Raw genomic sequence first — 8,107 nt, 5'->3', positions numbered from 1 at the left:
TTTGAGGAGATGAATGACCAAGTAGATATGGGAAAGACAGTGACGTAGAACAGAGTTTGTAATGTGCCGTTCTTCAGGTGTAACATGGAAGCAAAGCTTAGGAAATTAGCAGTGGGACTGTCTAAGCCCAACGTGTGCAGGTGTTGGTCACGGAGCTAAATGCAAACAATTCATTTTTAAGTGTCAGGACAAATGGAAGACACATTGTTTTCAAAAAAAGCACAAATAAAAAAAGAATATGTGGGAAGAACTTTGAAGGTTATGGAAGCATCTGTGGAGAGAAACAGATTTCACATGTTGGGTTTGTAACCTTTCATCGGAACTGGGAAAAGTAAAAGATGTAATTGGCTTTGAGCAAGGAGTGAGCGAGACAAGGATAAAAGGAAAATCTGTAATAACATGAAGGTAAAGAGAAATTAAAGGATGGAAGAATTAGCCTTCAGGACCAAAGGGAATGGTGATGCAATAAAATATAAGGCTAGAGTGGTACGTTGCTAATTAGATTAAAAAAAAAGAAAACAAGTGCAGGAAACAAATTGGAGCACAGATTATGGTCTGAAATTATTGAACTCGATGATGAGTCTGGAAGGCTGTCCCAAAGTGAAAGATGAGGTCTTTAATAATTTGTGTTCACCAGTTGAGGGAAAAACAACATGTTTATTTACAGGTAAAGGCTATACAGAGGTTTGCAGCCTCTTAGCAGCAGTCAGCGCCTGAGAAAGTTCTGGAACAGAAGCCCGCTGTCACCAGGGTGGTCCCTCACTCTGCTCCCTGAATTGTTCCCTGGGTCATGTGACCCCCCCCCTACTCTGCAGATAGATTCTTAAAGGGACAATCACCACATGTGCTGTTCCTTAAGCTTCGGTTGAACCTCACAGGAGGCCAAAGAAAGAAATATCAGCATGAGAGCAAAGTGGAAACTTAATATGACAAGGTTGCAATTTACGTGGGAACATAGGAGTAGGAGTAGGCCACCTGGGCCCTTGAGCTTGCTTTGCCATTCAATAAGGTCATGGCTGATCTTTTTGTGGACTGAGCTCCACTTACCTGTCTGCTCACCATAACCCTTAATTCCTTTACTGTTCAAAATCTATCTATCTTTGCTTTAAAACATTCAACAAAGTAGCCTCAACTGCTTCACTGGGCAGGCAATTTTACAGATTCATAACCCTTTGGTTGAAGAGGTTCCTCCTCAACTCAGTCCTAAATCTGCTCCCCCTTATTTTGAGGCTATGCCCCCTAGTTCTGGTTTCACCTGCCAGTGGAAACAACCTCTGTGCTTCTATCTTATCTATTTCCTTCATAATCGTATATGTTTCTATCACATCTCCCCTTATTCTTCTGAATTCCCATGAGTACAGCCCCAGTCTACTCAGTCTCTCCCCATAAGCCAACCCTCTCAACTCTGGAATCAACCTAGTGAATCTCCTCTGCATCCCCTCCAGTGCCAATACATCCTTTCTCAAGTAAGGAGACTAACACTGTCCACAGTACTCCAGGTGTAGTTTCACCAGCACCTTATACAGCTGCAGCACAACTTCCCTGTTTTTAAATTCTATCCCTCTGGCAACAAAGGACAAAATTCCATTTGTCTTCTTAATTACCTGCACCTACAAACCAATGTTTTGCGATTCATGCACAAAGACATCTCGGTCCTTCTGCACAGCAGCATGCTACAATTGAGTGGAGGTATTCTGCAAAAACAGTTACCCAATCTGCGCTTTCACATCTTGAGCAGAGGATACAATACTTTGGATTGAATGATGGACGCATCAATCGCTGCTTAACCTGAAATTAGCGTTTGGGCCTTAGGCAGTAAGGAAAGAGGTGGTAAAATGACAGGTATTACCTCTCCTGCATGGGTGGCACGGTGGCACAGTGTTAGCACTTGGTTAGCACTGCTGCCTCACAGTGCCAGGGACCTGGGTTCAATTCTGGCCTTGGGTGACCATCTATGTGGACTTTGCATGTTCTTCTCATGTCTGCGTGGGTTTCCTCCAAGTGCTCCAGTTTCCTCCCACACTCCAAAAATGTACAGGTTCGGTTAATTGCCTATGCTAAATTCCCCCTTACAATCCCAAAATGTGTAAATTAGAAGGATTAGCCGGATAAATATGTGGGATTATGTGGATAGGGTCTAGGTGGGATGCTTCATCTGTGAGTTGGTATAAATTTAATGGGCTGAAATGCCTGCTTTTGCACTGTAGGGATTTGATGACGTTTATGATCTTCTGAAAGGTGCCATCGGGAGGGTTTAGGGTGTTGCGAGCGATGGAGGAGTGGATTAGGATGTTGTGATGATCCCTTTGAAATGCTGAGGAGGGGAGAGAATGTGTGTTTGATGGTGGCATCATACTAGCAGTGGAAAGAAGTGGTGGAAAATGATCCATTGAATACAGATTCTGGTGGGATGGAAGGTGAGGTTAAGAGCACCCTGACTCTGGAAGAGAGGGGAAGGGGCAAGAGGAAATGCAAAGGAAATGTGACACCCATAATCAAGAGCTTTGTCAGCCACAAGGATCAGGGCGAGGGGTGGCAGGGACTCCTCAATTGAGGAAAAAATATATCTTCGAAGCACTGTTGTGGAAGATTACATCATCAAAACAGATGCAATGTAGGTGGAAGAACTGACAGAATGGAATTTATCCTTACTGGATGTAGGGTGTGAGAAAGTGATTATGATGTAGCTGTGGGAGTCAATGGCTTATAATGAACATCAGTCAATGATCTATTGCCACTAATGGAGACAGAGAAATCAAGGAAGGGAAAAGTCAGAGATGGACTGGATGAAACTGAGAGAAAGGGGGAAAATGGAAGCAATGTTTATGAAGTTTCCCAATTCATGCGAGATCTGGACACAGCACTGTACTGGAAAAAAGGTTCAGGGATGGGACTACAATAGGACAGGAACAAGAAATGTTCGACAAACCCGATAAAAGTGCAGACATAACTAGCACCTATTTGGGTACCCGTAGCAACACCTTTTTATGGAAGAGGTGAGATGAGTTAAAGGAAGAATTGTTCAATAAAAGAACAAGTTGAACCAGACAGAGGAGGGAGCTGGTGAATGGAAACTGGTTGGGCCCGTTCAAGGAAGACCATCCTGGTGGGAATTGGAGGCGTAGAGAGATTTGACATCCACGATAAACAGGAGACAATTAGGACCAGGAAATTGGAAACTTTTAAAGTGACGGAGGGCATCAGAAGATTCAAAAATGTAGGTAGGAAGAAACTTGACATAGAGTTAAGTTAGAAAAAAATTGGTTCAGTGGAGGAGGAACAGACTGAAAGGATAGGTCTACCAGCGATGTCCTGTTTATAGGTCTTGGGAAGGAGGTAGAAGTAAGTTGAAGAGAGTGGAAGAACTATCATTTTGAAGCTGTGGGAGACAAGGAAACAATGGCTTGGTGAGGTTATAGTCTGGGGGAGATGTAAAGGAGTTTAAAAACCACCACAGTCCACTGCAATCCCTGTGCAAAACCCTCTTCCAAGACTGGCCTGAAGACATTATTAAAAATTCATTCCTGGAACATGACATCACTGGTACGCCAGCATTTATTTGAGTTATGCTCCCCAACATTAATGTCCAGGAATGTACAGCAAGTCAATGCACATCACTGGGCCAGATTTAATGAAGCCCAAGATTCAATTTGTATTGGGCCTGAGACCAAGCTGTTTTAGCACAGGGTTAGCTACTGCACCTGAATAGATTGGTGGCTTGCTGGTTGTCAGAGTGCTACAGGATTCAGTGTTGGGACCACTGCTGTTTATATATTTTTTTAAAATGGCTTAGAGAAAGGAATTATGTCAAATTTACAATCAAGATCAAATTAGGGGCAATGGCAAATGATGATTATTCATGCTAATAGGTTCAAAAGGATTTTGGCGAATGCAACAGGGAGACAAGTGGTGGATCCAAATCAATACAGGAAATTGTAAGATAGAATTTAGCAGAGAAGATTGATGTGGATTATAAGCGAACTGGGAACATTTTCAGAGAAGGAGATCTTAATGTTTTAGTGGGTGAGCTTTTTCCCTTGAGGGTTATGATAGATGTGTTTAATATGTAAAGAGGATTGAGTATATTTAGATCTAGGTAACCCATGTACACAGTGGCAGACTTGCACTTTGTGGGGCCCTGCGCTCACCTTTATTTCTACCTCCATGCCCCGCCTCCACAATGGTGTCTTCTCCACTCCCAATGCTGTCAGTCCCCCCCACAATGTTTTTATTCCCCACTACCAACACCATCACTCCCCCAGGGCTGTCACGCCCCATTCCCAATGATGTCACTCCCCCCTCCACATGCTGTTGCTCTCCCCCCAATGACATCATGCCCCGCCCCCAATGCCAGTTGCATTTAAAATGCTAAATAGTTATTGGTCCTATTTCAGCCTATGTTCACCTCTCAAGGATTAATGGAAGTTGTCTACTCAGATCAGTATTTTACATTTCTAATTAATATTACTAAATGTGATGATGTAAACATTTGTAAATAGTTGAAAAGCTTCCTAAAGATTAATTTGTGTTGGTGGACCTGTGCTTATGTGAGTAAATTGTCGTCGGGCTGGAATTTAAAGTGCAAAACAAAAAACAGGTTTTTGAAAACAGTTAAAATCCTTTCTATATTGTGTTAAAAATATAAAGGGCCTGCTTCTCCCCAAAAAATTCTAAGTGCTGAATTGGCGAGAAAAATGGTGTAATTCATGATTGTTTCTTCAGTGGGAGTTCAGACTCGAACGTCTCACACTCTGTATAACGCAGAGGTGACAACTGTAAATATCATTAAAAGCTCAGATGGTGGGTCTTAATTGCACCAGAGTCTGACAGTACCAGAAATCTGCGCATACACCATGGCCCCAAACTATCAGACTGTAGTTTGCTGGCCAGCCCGGGACCCTTGCAGTGCTGCCTCTGTAGCATCCCCCACCGCCCCCTCCCCCCTCCATGGCCCGATCACACAAGCATTCCCAGCCCAGCTTCGAGCTCCCCCCTACCCCCGTCCTGGAGTGCTACAATTTCCAGCCATCTTCCGCCTCCGCCTCTGCCCCCGCACCCCCCCCCCACCGCCCCAACAGTGACAACCCCCTGCAGCCCCTAGCGGGAGGGTTGTCACTGTTGATCTCCTCCATCACACCATCCCATGTCCCCCCAGCCTGCCCCGATCGCTGGCCTCCCTCCAACCCCAACTGGTCCTATCTGCAGACTGGCAATGGGATCCTTCACCCCCACCAATAGTGCCATAGGCCCCACCCACAATAGGCCCAATCCCCTTGGCTCCGCCCACTGGGACATGTCACCGTGGCCCTGCCTGATGCCTGGTGGATCGTGTCAAGGTGCCCCCTGGCATGGGCAATTTGCCCTTTGGGCAATGCTGAGGGCACAGGTTGACATTTCCAGGGTGTCCATGCCCGGGGGCACCAGTTTCCCCCACACTGCCCGACCCCGTAGACGGCCCCAATTACCTCCTTTCACTCTGATGGGGTCTCCCGCTAGTTCACCGCAAGTAGGGAGGTACTCTAAATCCCACTGGAGTGAAATACTCCTGATGGGTTGGCATATGCGATCAGGCCTGAAGAATTCTGTGCTGTGTTAATGAGATTTAGAATACGTTAAAAACAGATTTAAATCACTTACCTGTCTTCCTGACTGCACCTGCTCTCTGGCTGTGGGAGTCGCACATTCCTGACGCGTGCACGATTCCCACAAAATGGGCATCTCCCAACCTGATGTGCAAAAAACATGTGCGTCTGGATGGGAAAATCGGGTCCGAAATCTCTAAACTCAAATTCCATTGCTTCCCACTTTAAATAAACTTTTAAATATGCTTTCCGAAAGCGAAAGTAGTATGAACCTTAATTCTTTAGAACAAGTTTGCTATAGAATAGAGTCCAATTGTGTGAAGACATCTTATTTGAAATTATTGTTTCCAAGCATTTTGTATCCACACAGTGTAAGCACACAGCCCAGTGTTGAGATACCAAAAGCATTAGAAAGCGCAAGATGAGGAAAACGCAATAAAATTGAAGTGAAATGTAAAATGAGGTTTCACCTGTTGGGATGAATAAAACCCCTCAGACCCTGGCCTCTCTGACTGGGATCCTGCTTGTCCTTTCCTTCATAAACCAATGGCCAAAGGCTGGTCTGGGAGTTCGTCATCTTTGAGAGGCTCAACATTCAAACAGGAAGCAGGGTTATACTGAATATTACACCACTTAATGGCTGCATTTTTAATCTTTCTCCAAAGCATTGCTCCAAGAGTGACTGCCACTTGAGTCAAACCAGCTCCACACCATAGTAGATGACAGCAGTGAATATGCTTCAATCCTAAAATATCCATGATGCCTCATTTGTCCACAGAAGTCTGTACCAGAGCAATTCAAAAACTTCCTGGCATTGTGGGGTGAAGCTAGATGGGTTACATGCAGATGTTAGTTACCTGGGATGGAATAAAGAGAACCAGTCTGTAAAAAAAATGCGCTAACATTTACTGCTCTCCTAGAGAAAACTGGTTGCCAAGTTCTAGTTGAACAGACAGAGTTTTAGAACCATCCTCTCTGGACATGTTTTTGTACTTCATCGCAAAGGTCTTTTCCATTTCTTCATCTTTTCTGGTTTCTACACAATTTGCAGAAGCTTGTACGGATGGAAACTGCATTATTGTAAATCTCTGGTGATCCCTGTTATTGTGTTTTTCTCACATTACCCGATCTGGCTGCAGGAGGTGGATAAATGCCAGGAGATTTTGATTCTGGGATTTCTGCAATCACAATGACAAGTTCTGGAGTTATCTTGTTCCAGGGCCTGAATGTCTTGCCTCCTTTTCTATACAAGATATTCTCCACCATCTTTACCTGGATCTTCTTTAATTCTTCTCATTATCTTCTTCCTCTCATCACTGATTTGTAAGGGGCATAGATTCTCAGGCCAGTGTACTCACCTTCAGAATGGCTCTGGTTGGCTCCTGGTCCCTCTGTGCCACCTTGTTCTCCTGAATCATCAAGCTGGAATGACCTTGAGTGTCCGGCCTCAGCCCAGCCCTGATTCCCGATTCAATGAGCCACTCCAGGTCAGCTTCCCTTTGCTCAAGTCAAACTCCTTCCATTCTTCATTCTACCTGACCCGCTCCTATTGGGGATCCCGGCACTCGCTCTTTCTCTTTCATCACTTCCTTGGCCACTCCAAGGAAACTGTAGCAGTTTCAGCATGAGAGAGACAACGGCTGCAGCAGCATTGGTGGAGGACAGTGATAGGTTTGGAGCCAGGGCAATCAATACCGTGCTTTGGCAAGCCCAGCAAGAGAAGGCGCTTTGGCCACTTCGGTTTTGTCTTTCTTTTTCTTATCTCTTTTGGCAAAAAAAATCGAGTCTCTGGTTATCCTGCTTGGCTATGCTGAGCTGGGAGTTGGGGCTAGGCTGAAGCCGGACACTCATGGCCATCCCGGTTTGGTGACTCAGGGAGACAGCGCAGTGCAGGAGGGTCAGGGAGCTGGCCACAGCCACCCAGAGCAGGCTGAACAGGGGCATGGAAACCAGGGGCATGAAACCGGGCACACCATGGGCAATGAATGGTCCTGACCTTTTTGCCACCTTGGGTTGCTGGAATTGCCCGTCTGAAATCTCGCTGGGAGGTTGCAACATCTACACCTTCCCATCTGCTGCTCCTGCACAATGTGATCCAAACCCCAGGGCTCAATTGGGGATAGAGTAAAACGTGACTCTAATCAAGCCCCATGCTCTAAGGGGACTCGACCAATCAGAGTCCAATGTTGCTCTGTATTGCCTGCGCTTATCAGCAAATGCAGATTTTCTGTTTTTGTTCTCTCTCCACAGATGCTGTCAGATCTGCTGAGATTTTCTAGCATTTTCTGTTTTTGTTTCGGATTCCAGCATCCACATTATTTTGCTTTCATTTTATTATCGTCGAGCTATCAGGGTCTGATTGGTGCCTCCACAACCACCAACCAACATCAGACCCTCCTATTGGTGAGGCCCTACACCTAGGCACAGGGTGTTAGATTGTAAGTCCGTCCTATTCAGTATTTAAATATAAAGGGTCATATTTGCAAATTAAGGATAAGCAAAGAAATAGGGTGAGGTGGATTGGC

The 8,107-nt window shown here is 45.1% G+C and overlaps 1 pseudogene; it reads right to left on the bottom strand.

Annotated features, from left to right (window-relative positions):
• Nucleotides 1-6,487: 6,487 nt before the first annotated feature.
• LOC145349286 (uncharacterized) overlaps nt 6,488-8,107 on the bottom strand; it is a 95,627-nt pseudogene continuing 94,007 nt past the window's right edge.

The sequence above is a fragment of the Carcharhinus amblyrhynchos genome, chromosome 10, assembly GCF_965287045.1.
Source record: "Carcharhinus amblyrhynchos chromosome 10, sCarAmb.v2.hapA, whole genome shotgun sequence".
NCBI classification, from domain to species: domain Eukaryota; kingdom Metazoa; phylum Chordata; class Chondrichthyes; order Carcharhiniformes; family Carcharhinidae; genus Carcharhinus; species Carcharhinus amblyrhynchos.
This window is presented reverse-complemented; position numbering and strand designations above follow the sequence as displayed.